Genomic DNA, 8,187 nt, shown 5'->3' on the forward strand with positions numbered 1-8,187 from the left:
AGCGGACCGTCGCTCTGACCACTGACAAAGCGCGATAAGCGCGAAAAGGCATTATTACTTTAAAGTCATCGCTACAAAATAGCGGCCCTGGCAAGTCCTTCTCCAATGAAGAACACTACCATTTTGGTTAACACAACAGGCGCAGCATTTCGTTCAATGCAAACTCTGCAGTTCAGTAACGAGCAATGTTTTGTTTAAACTTTTGCAGTGACCACAGTTCCAAAGGTCGCTTAAGCTCGATAATGAACAATTCTTCTGCGACTGGACTGGGCATTCCATCCCGCTGTATATTTACAGCCTCCACGTCTGCCGGTGGGCATGTATTCCCCCGTCTTGTCAATAGACAAGCGCCGCTTCTCTTGTAAGATAATAATAATAATAATAATAATACTTTATTCGTACTCAGAGAGTCGAATATGTAGTCCAGGCATGCAGGGTCATAGTAGGCGGAACTGCCTATACCGGAGTGGTTTGGCCGTGCTGAACCTGGGACCCGTGGAGCGTGTGAGACATCTCTTCTTTTTCTTTCTTTCGTCAGAGTCCTAATGTAGTTTGGCAAGTTCGGAAGTACTGTGGGCACGGCATCTTCTGAGAGGGCAGGAATGTGACGTGGTATCAAGACTGCAGTTCCATTAATAAAGTCACGAACGATAGACCTAAGGAAACAGAAAAAATGTGGTTGATCCCTCTTATATAGGAATCGGTATAGAACACGAAAGTGAAACGTGTCTTCACAGAAGTAGTGTAATGTTTATTGCACATTGATATATAATGTCTATTGGTGTTTTGTGGCTAGAGCGCCCTTAGGCGTTGATGCACCCACGCTGACGTCTGGTGGCACGTCTCCTCCATCACGACTACCAACGTCGATGACCATGAGCAACCGTCGTGCATATGGAAGCTGCACTACGCTGCACACGCTAGCACAACGCGAAAGACGAAGCACGTAACTGACACACTAATACAACGCGCAAGACAAAGCACGTAATTGAATCGTCACCGAGTCAAATCAGCGCGTACAGCGCGTCGTAATTGCAGCCTCCGCGATCAACTTCAGAAACATTTTCAGAGCTAATTGCGGAGTCCACGCTCCGCTGTGCTGAGTACGGTGAACGCCACTACCAACGCCACCTAGGTGGCGTTGGTAGTGCTTCTTGATGCCAGCGTCCCTTCGAATGCTGGCATCGAGGCGTCGTAGTGCTGAGACCACCGAAGCGTTCACTGTCGGTGCGCGTTAGTGTCATAATGCAGTACTTCTCTTTTCTGCTCGTAGGCGGCGGCACCGCCCCGAGCAAGAGCGCGGGTACACGGAGGAGTGTTAGATATATAAGGCGCGTCTGTGTAGCTCTCTGCAAATGCGTTTGTGGCGCAATGGGTTAAACGCTCGGCGATCCATCGTCGCGGACCGAGAGGTCGTGGGTTCGATTTCGAAATTTTGCATGTTTGTGGAACTTTTTCTTCTGGTTTCTTTCTTTGTATTATGTTCTATGACGTATTTCCGTGACGGAAATACGTCAGTGAAGTCTTGGTGGACCCCGGCATAAAACACTTTCGTGTTAAAAAAAAAAAAAAAGAAGAAAAGGCGGTGGTGATCAGAATGAGCTAGCGTGAAAGGCCTCGTGAATAATACTAGGATGGCAATTGGCAATGCCACGACGACCCTGTGCAACACGCTATGTATCGCGAGAAACACCACAAAACAGGCGACGAGACCAAAACTGACGGCGAAGGCACGGAGGCGAGGCGAGGCGAGGCCGGCAGGCCGGCGCGCGTGCGTCTAAATGTCGTACAAAAATCCCTCACGTGACCAGATCCTAGGCACCTAGGGACACGATCATTTAGGGACTTTTGAGAAGGCGCGATGGTGGCGCCAAGTGACGACGGCATGGGATGGCGTGTTCGTTCTCGGCGTGATCGAGTTTGTATGGGTGTTCTGTGGTGATCGTTCTCTGGCCCGCGCCCACCGCGCGTTGTTCAACATTGCGTGTGTGATTGTGCTTGCGTTGCTTGTGTATTGGTTGTAGGTTCTGTGTTACTTGGCGGAAAGCCGTGAGTAGTGCTTGTGTGGCACTGCGGCTTTGGCCTCGGTGAGCTCTGGCAATACAGAACCTGCGTTGTGTGATCCGTGTTCCTTCACAATGCGGAGGTGGTGACGATTGAAATGTCGAAGTGGCGTAGCGCCTCGGCAGTGCAGTTCAGCGAACCGCGTCCGCCTTTGCATAACGGACGTCGAGAGATATGCTGCTCTCTACAAGTCATAAAAATGTGACTGCGTCGACCGCCCACGGTTCAGCGCTGAATGTGTGGTTCAAGTACTGTGCTTGAAACGAATGGCGCAGCTGTGGTGGCAGAACGCCATGAGGCCTCAGTTCGTGCTGTATGCTTGAAACGAGTGGTGCAGCTGTGGTGGCAGACCGCCGTGAAATCCGTGCTGTGCAGACGCTCGAAATATCCAATTCACGTCGGCGTCTTGGCAACGGCCAGTTCGCGAACCGGCGAGCGGCGCCTCTGTGCCCGCCCTATTCGGTAGCATCGACGCAATAATATTTACGTAACCAGTCCTTGCTTGACAGACGCCGATGGCGAAGGTGCTGCGATATGCTGCCGGCCAGCTTTGCAGTTTTTCTCACATTAAAAACATGTAGCATATATACATGCCTAGCATGTGTTATAAGACAATGTCTACCATGAGACGATTGTCAGGAGTGCCCCAGTACTGCTCCCAATCTGGCATTCCACGCTTTGCATGCCCTCAGTAATCATGATGACAATGTGGGCCCATTTTCTTCAAAGTGAGTTGCTATTCTGTTTGCAAAATGGGGAGGCTAGCTAAGCTGGTCTGTTCTTTGTGTTTTGTCAATTTGATGACAAATTATTGGCAATGTTATTTTAAGGTGCTTTTAAAAGATGTTAAGCCTACCAAAAAATTCCACCAGTGGCAGTGTTCTTTGGTGGTGACAGAAAAGTGAAACTGCAGACGACCAAGTTGGCCATGCCCGCATTCTTGCAAAATTTAAGAGCAATGTCGGCACCCACAACCTTACAACTGTGATTGAGCCATGGATGGCCACATGCTTTCTGCACCAATTATAGGCCCTTACGCAACATCAGTGAAGAGCCAACAGACCAACGTACTGTGTTCCCTTCAACCTAGGCAGTCTACAGTTCATTGTTGTCGCAACAGCTGATCGCCCCGCAAATTCACAGCCTGTGCCTTCTGCTGCTACTACGGTCAACTCGTCACCCGTGCACAACACACTTCTAGTTGCCCTAGTGGTAGTGCCGTTGCTTCTAAATATTGAGTAACCACACATTGTAGGCTACAAGGGCATTGTTGCACTGCATCTCATCTCCATGTGTGTTGTGTTGCTGTTTGCATACATGTCCTTGTTTGATAAGTGCTCTGAATTTTTTTTCACTGCTGCAATGTCTTGACTGCACTGTGGCAGTGTTGTATGTACTATCGATTAACCTCCATATACACAAGTGCTTTGATCATCAATCTTCAAAAATGCAACCTTCATGCTGCTCCTTCCTTCACAAGAAAGCGTGCATATTAAACATTATTCTTGCCCCAACTAGAATTGGTAGGTTCAATTTGGTCACCTCACCAGACATATCTAATCCGCATTCTTGAGTATAGCCAAAACTGTGCTGCACGTTTAATCGCCAGGGATTGCAACCAATATTTGAGCGTATCTAACATTATGTTGTCATTGTCACTACCATCCTTGGAATCATGCCAGAATGTAGTGTCGTTTTGTCTGCTACATAAAATCGTTAATAGTGAGCAGTCGTCCACCTTGCCTCTTGTTTGTCCATCCCACACATCTAGGTGCTTGCACAATCGCCTTAGCGTCCAGCACATTTTTGGTCGAACTAATACCTTTGACTTGTGTGCTTTGCCACGTGCCATTAGGCATTGGAATGGTCTTCTCGATAACATTGCTGACATTAACAATACTGTAACCTTCAGACAAAAAATCAGTATGTTTGGGTAGTGTTCAAGTGGTTTCTATTTCTGGTGTATGTAACTTTTTTTATGTAATTATGCAATCGTACTATTCACTGTATAACCCAGCTTTCTAATGGTAGAATTTTACTTCACGATTTTATAATTTGTTATCTTTAATTTATTGCGTTGATCTTGTGTCGCTGTTTATATTTCTAACGTTGTATAACTTTTTCGCTCCTTTGTTATGCGATGCCCTCCCCCCTCCACGCAATACTCCTTCTGGAGCCTGTGACGTAGATGAATACATAAACCAGATAGCACTACTGTTTCTTGTGAAATCAAAATTGTGTATATTGTTGTGGTTTTACCAATAGAAGCTCTAAATCGTAAATTGTTCTCCTGCAATGCCAGCAACGTATCCATAACAGGCCAGTTGTGTATATTGCCTAGAATTATCGTTCTTAGACCCTGAAAAGTGTGGAATATCCTATCTTCCTGTCTGTCCGGGTCTATCCATTTTTCCGTAAACTTGGGTCACTGGGTAATCCATGGTATAAGGGGTAGAGCACTGGGGCTGTTGTGCTGAGGACACCCAGTTTGAAACAAAAATAGGTCACGAGGTATGGGCCGGGCCGCTCATCAATGACAAAAAAAAAATTTCTTAGGTGCTGGGCAGATTCGAATCGAATGTCAAGCACCGACTTAGCGGCAACCCTGCTAACAGGCGTAGCATGTCCAGAGGGACTCGTGAGAGAGGAGCCCGACTCATACATGACTGATCTCTGTGGTGGCAATACAATGTCTCTACATTGTTTCAATGCTATCGTATTAGCATCGGCATCATTGTGAAATGGGTTGTGCCAGAATTTTTCTTTCTAAATTTATTCGCCTGTACCTATGTGCCACAGCTGAGCTTCTATCTCAACATTAGTCGATCTCAACTGAAGTAATGTATATATAGCCTTAGCTATAATTTCTAATGCGCATGAATGATTCTCACCAAGAGTAACAACCGCATCAATTCCATCACAATCTGCACCTGCATTATCAAATATGTTATAGTGAAGTGAGTCTGCTACAACTGAGGATCGAACATGTTTTCAGTTTCAAGCAAACCATGCCAGTCAATTTCATGAAAGTGGCATTACAGAATTCACAGGCATTCAATTGCACAATGCATGCTTATAGGCAATTTTATATTCAGTTCATGGCAGTTGCCATCTTGGGCTGTCGTAATCTAAATTTTGTGCATAGTGACGTCAAGTTTACTTAATCGTGGAACGTTAAAAACACCTGTGCACTGACTCTAGGTTGTTACAGCCAGAAAAATGGGCATGTGAGCAACCATGGTAAGAGCGCCCCAAAGCTCCAGTATAAGGGTGCCTGCATGCGCTCCCCCCCCTCCCCCCCTTTCACCATTCAGTGCAGAGTAGGGAAAACTGCGTCATTTGCAACTGAACAGAAGTTACAAAAAAAGAGTTCCATAGAACAATTTACTTTATTTTTCATTAATTGTACATAATGACGGAAGTCTGCAGTCAGGCATTCCGCTCACTAAGGCACATGGAAACAAAACAGGAAAACAAAAATGAGTAGCTCATGAAAAATTAAGCCCTCGAACATGCAATATACATCCATCACCTGTGCACCATCAGCCCGATTACAACTTTTCTATTACTGTGCAAATATAGCTGTAGCCATTTGCCTTTGCACACTCAACTTCTTTCAGTGGTTTATGGGTTCAATTTATTAGATATCTTTAGTGGCACACCTAATTTCCTTTTTTTTTTTTTTTGAGAAGCTCAATCACCACATACCTGTGATGCTTTGTTTCCCAAGCACCAAATAATGCCAGCAACCTCATCACATTATCATGGCAATCTCTTAAAAGTCACAATTTTATTTGGTCGTTTTGACAAGATTGCCAAGCTGATTAAACATGAATTGCACTGAATCCTTCTATATAATCTCAACTCTTTCCTTGATTGGCACCAGTATATCAAGCTTTAAGTTGACAACTTGAAGCATCACTTTCATATTCTTCAGGATAGGTAGGTTATCTTTATGTTTGCTTGGATTGTTACACATTATTGATGGCAAGCGCCATGAACACTTCCAGATTTTGCGAGAACTTTCATTTTTCAACTTCTATTTCATCAGTGACTCCACCACACCTACCGGTGTGATAGTTTTCTTTGCATGCAAGGAGTATGTTATACTTTCACAAGCATCATCCAAATGTGGTTCACGTTCAAGGCATTCACCAGACATGGTAAAGCAACATTTGGCGGCAGTTGCAGCAAATAGAGCAATGTAACAGTCGAAAAAGCAACCAATCTGCGATTGTACAGCAAAATCCCATTTTTGCAGCTACTCTGACGCCACTGCTGTAATATAATATGTAGAAAACAGACAGCCTAAGCTAATGATCAAAGAACTGCTCAGTGACAACAGAAATTCAGACATGTGATCAAACAACCGCTCAGTGATCCACAGATCCAGACGTGATGCTGCAGCAACTGTGGAATTCCTTTAACGTGTTTTCACAGTACACCCATGTGCACAAGAAATCTAACACTATAGGGTATACCATTTGGGCAGCTGCTTTGGTGCTGCTACCACTGCCAAAGTCCTGCACCCCTCAGTCAGTCAATAGGCACTGAAAGTACTGGATTTGCATGCAACACGACCACAAATATGATGCAACGAGCGGCTTTTGGTCTCTCCTAAATAAAAATTTAATGTGATTATATGTGTCACGAACCCGAATATAATGCGAGGCGCGTCCTGAGGCTGGAAATTTCAAGGAAAAAAAGGCAATATCCGTGAAAGTGAGCCATCAAGTATAGGGTGTGTCCTTCTACATTGAGCTTATTCCAATGACAAAATTCAGTGAGGCACCTGACACAGCCACCAACTCCACACCCCCTCACCACACATTCGTGCTGAGCCCCAACCCACACGATGGACTCCCATGTCTCATGTGAGCAGTGAGTGATAATCCTAACATACAGCTTGTTTGAAAGCAGAACCAAACAGAGTTCTGCAAACGCCACATTCGAGTTGAGGCTATATTCACAGCATAGCTGCAGTGCACGCTTGCTTGCTGTAGAGACTACCATCACAATAAACATGCACGGCATTGTTGACATTGTAGCATCGCCTCAGCGGGTTAAGATACGATTTGTTGCCCTTTTTGCACATAAGCACGCGTCTATATTGTGCGAAATTAGGGCACCACAGCTGCACCACTCGTTTCAAGCACAGTACTCAAACCACACATTCAGCGCTGAACCGTGGGCGGTCGACGCTGTGGTGGGAGGGTTCGAGCCGAGGCGGCCGAGGAGGCAGGCTGAAGCCCGAGGGCCGCGGAGTAAAGACACACGCTCCGAGTCCCCAGCAGAAGTGCCCCCGTTTATTCACAGCACAGCCTTTATATGCTACATCCTATAGAGGGCGCCTCATAATCGGCTTAGCACTCGCGCCCTCTACATCCCCCCTTTTGGGAAAGTAACAGAAAGCAACCCCTTGCTCTCAGGTATACAACGTAATGACAAATGTCTCATGGCACGTTCTACAAGTTCAGCCGCACCGGCGGCCTAACACAACGTCCAGACCGAGTGCGTACAACTGACCCAGGCGGTCTTGAGGGAGTAGCCGGGGCAACCGGTGGCGATGCAACTGGTAGAGGAGTAAGTGCCCTGGGAGTTGGACTGCTGCACACAGGCTCTGGGCGAGTTGGAGTCTGTGGCAGGCTTTCAGATCCTCGTGTCCGTGGACTGGAGCTGCCGAGGTCTAGACCACCTGATGACGGAGACTGCTGCGGAACCAGATGTCTCCGGTTGCGGACGAGAGCACCTGCATCCGTCTGGACCACGTAGGAGCGTGGACGCTGCGCTGGGCTAAGAACAGTGCCAGCACAATCTGTGTCGCGAATCCACACTCTCTCTCCCTCCTCCAGGGGCCGCAAATCTTGTGCAGCATGTCGACGGTCAAAATCTTGACGCTGGCGACGTCGTTGGGTAGTGTCACGCCGGTGGAAGTCGGCAGCGTTAGGTGGTTCTGGAAGCAACGCGGCCATGGGGACCGGAAGGCGAGTCCTGAGGCTGCGCCCCATGAGCAGCTGAGCAGGGCTGTACCCGGTCACGCCAGGTGCGTTGCGGTATGCCAAGAGGGCCAAAGGCCAGTCCGGAGACTTCTTGAAGAGTTCCTTAACCGTCCGCACCATACGC

The 8,187-nt window shown here is 47.0% G+C and overlaps 1 pseudogene; it reads right to left on the reverse strand.

The window, feature by feature from the left end:
• Positions 1-7,266: 7,266 nt before the first annotated feature.
• Positions 7,267-8,183, reverse strand: LOC119433270 (uncharacterized; annotated as a pseudogene).
• Positions 8,184-8,187: the final 4 nt, after the last annotated feature.

This window comes from Dermacentor silvarum, chromosome 11, assembly GCF_013339745.2.
Source record: "Dermacentor silvarum isolate Dsil-2018 chromosome 11, BIME_Dsil_1.4, whole genome shotgun sequence".
NCBI lineage: Eukaryota > Metazoa > Arthropoda > Arachnida > Ixodida > Ixodidae > Dermacentor > Dermacentor silvarum.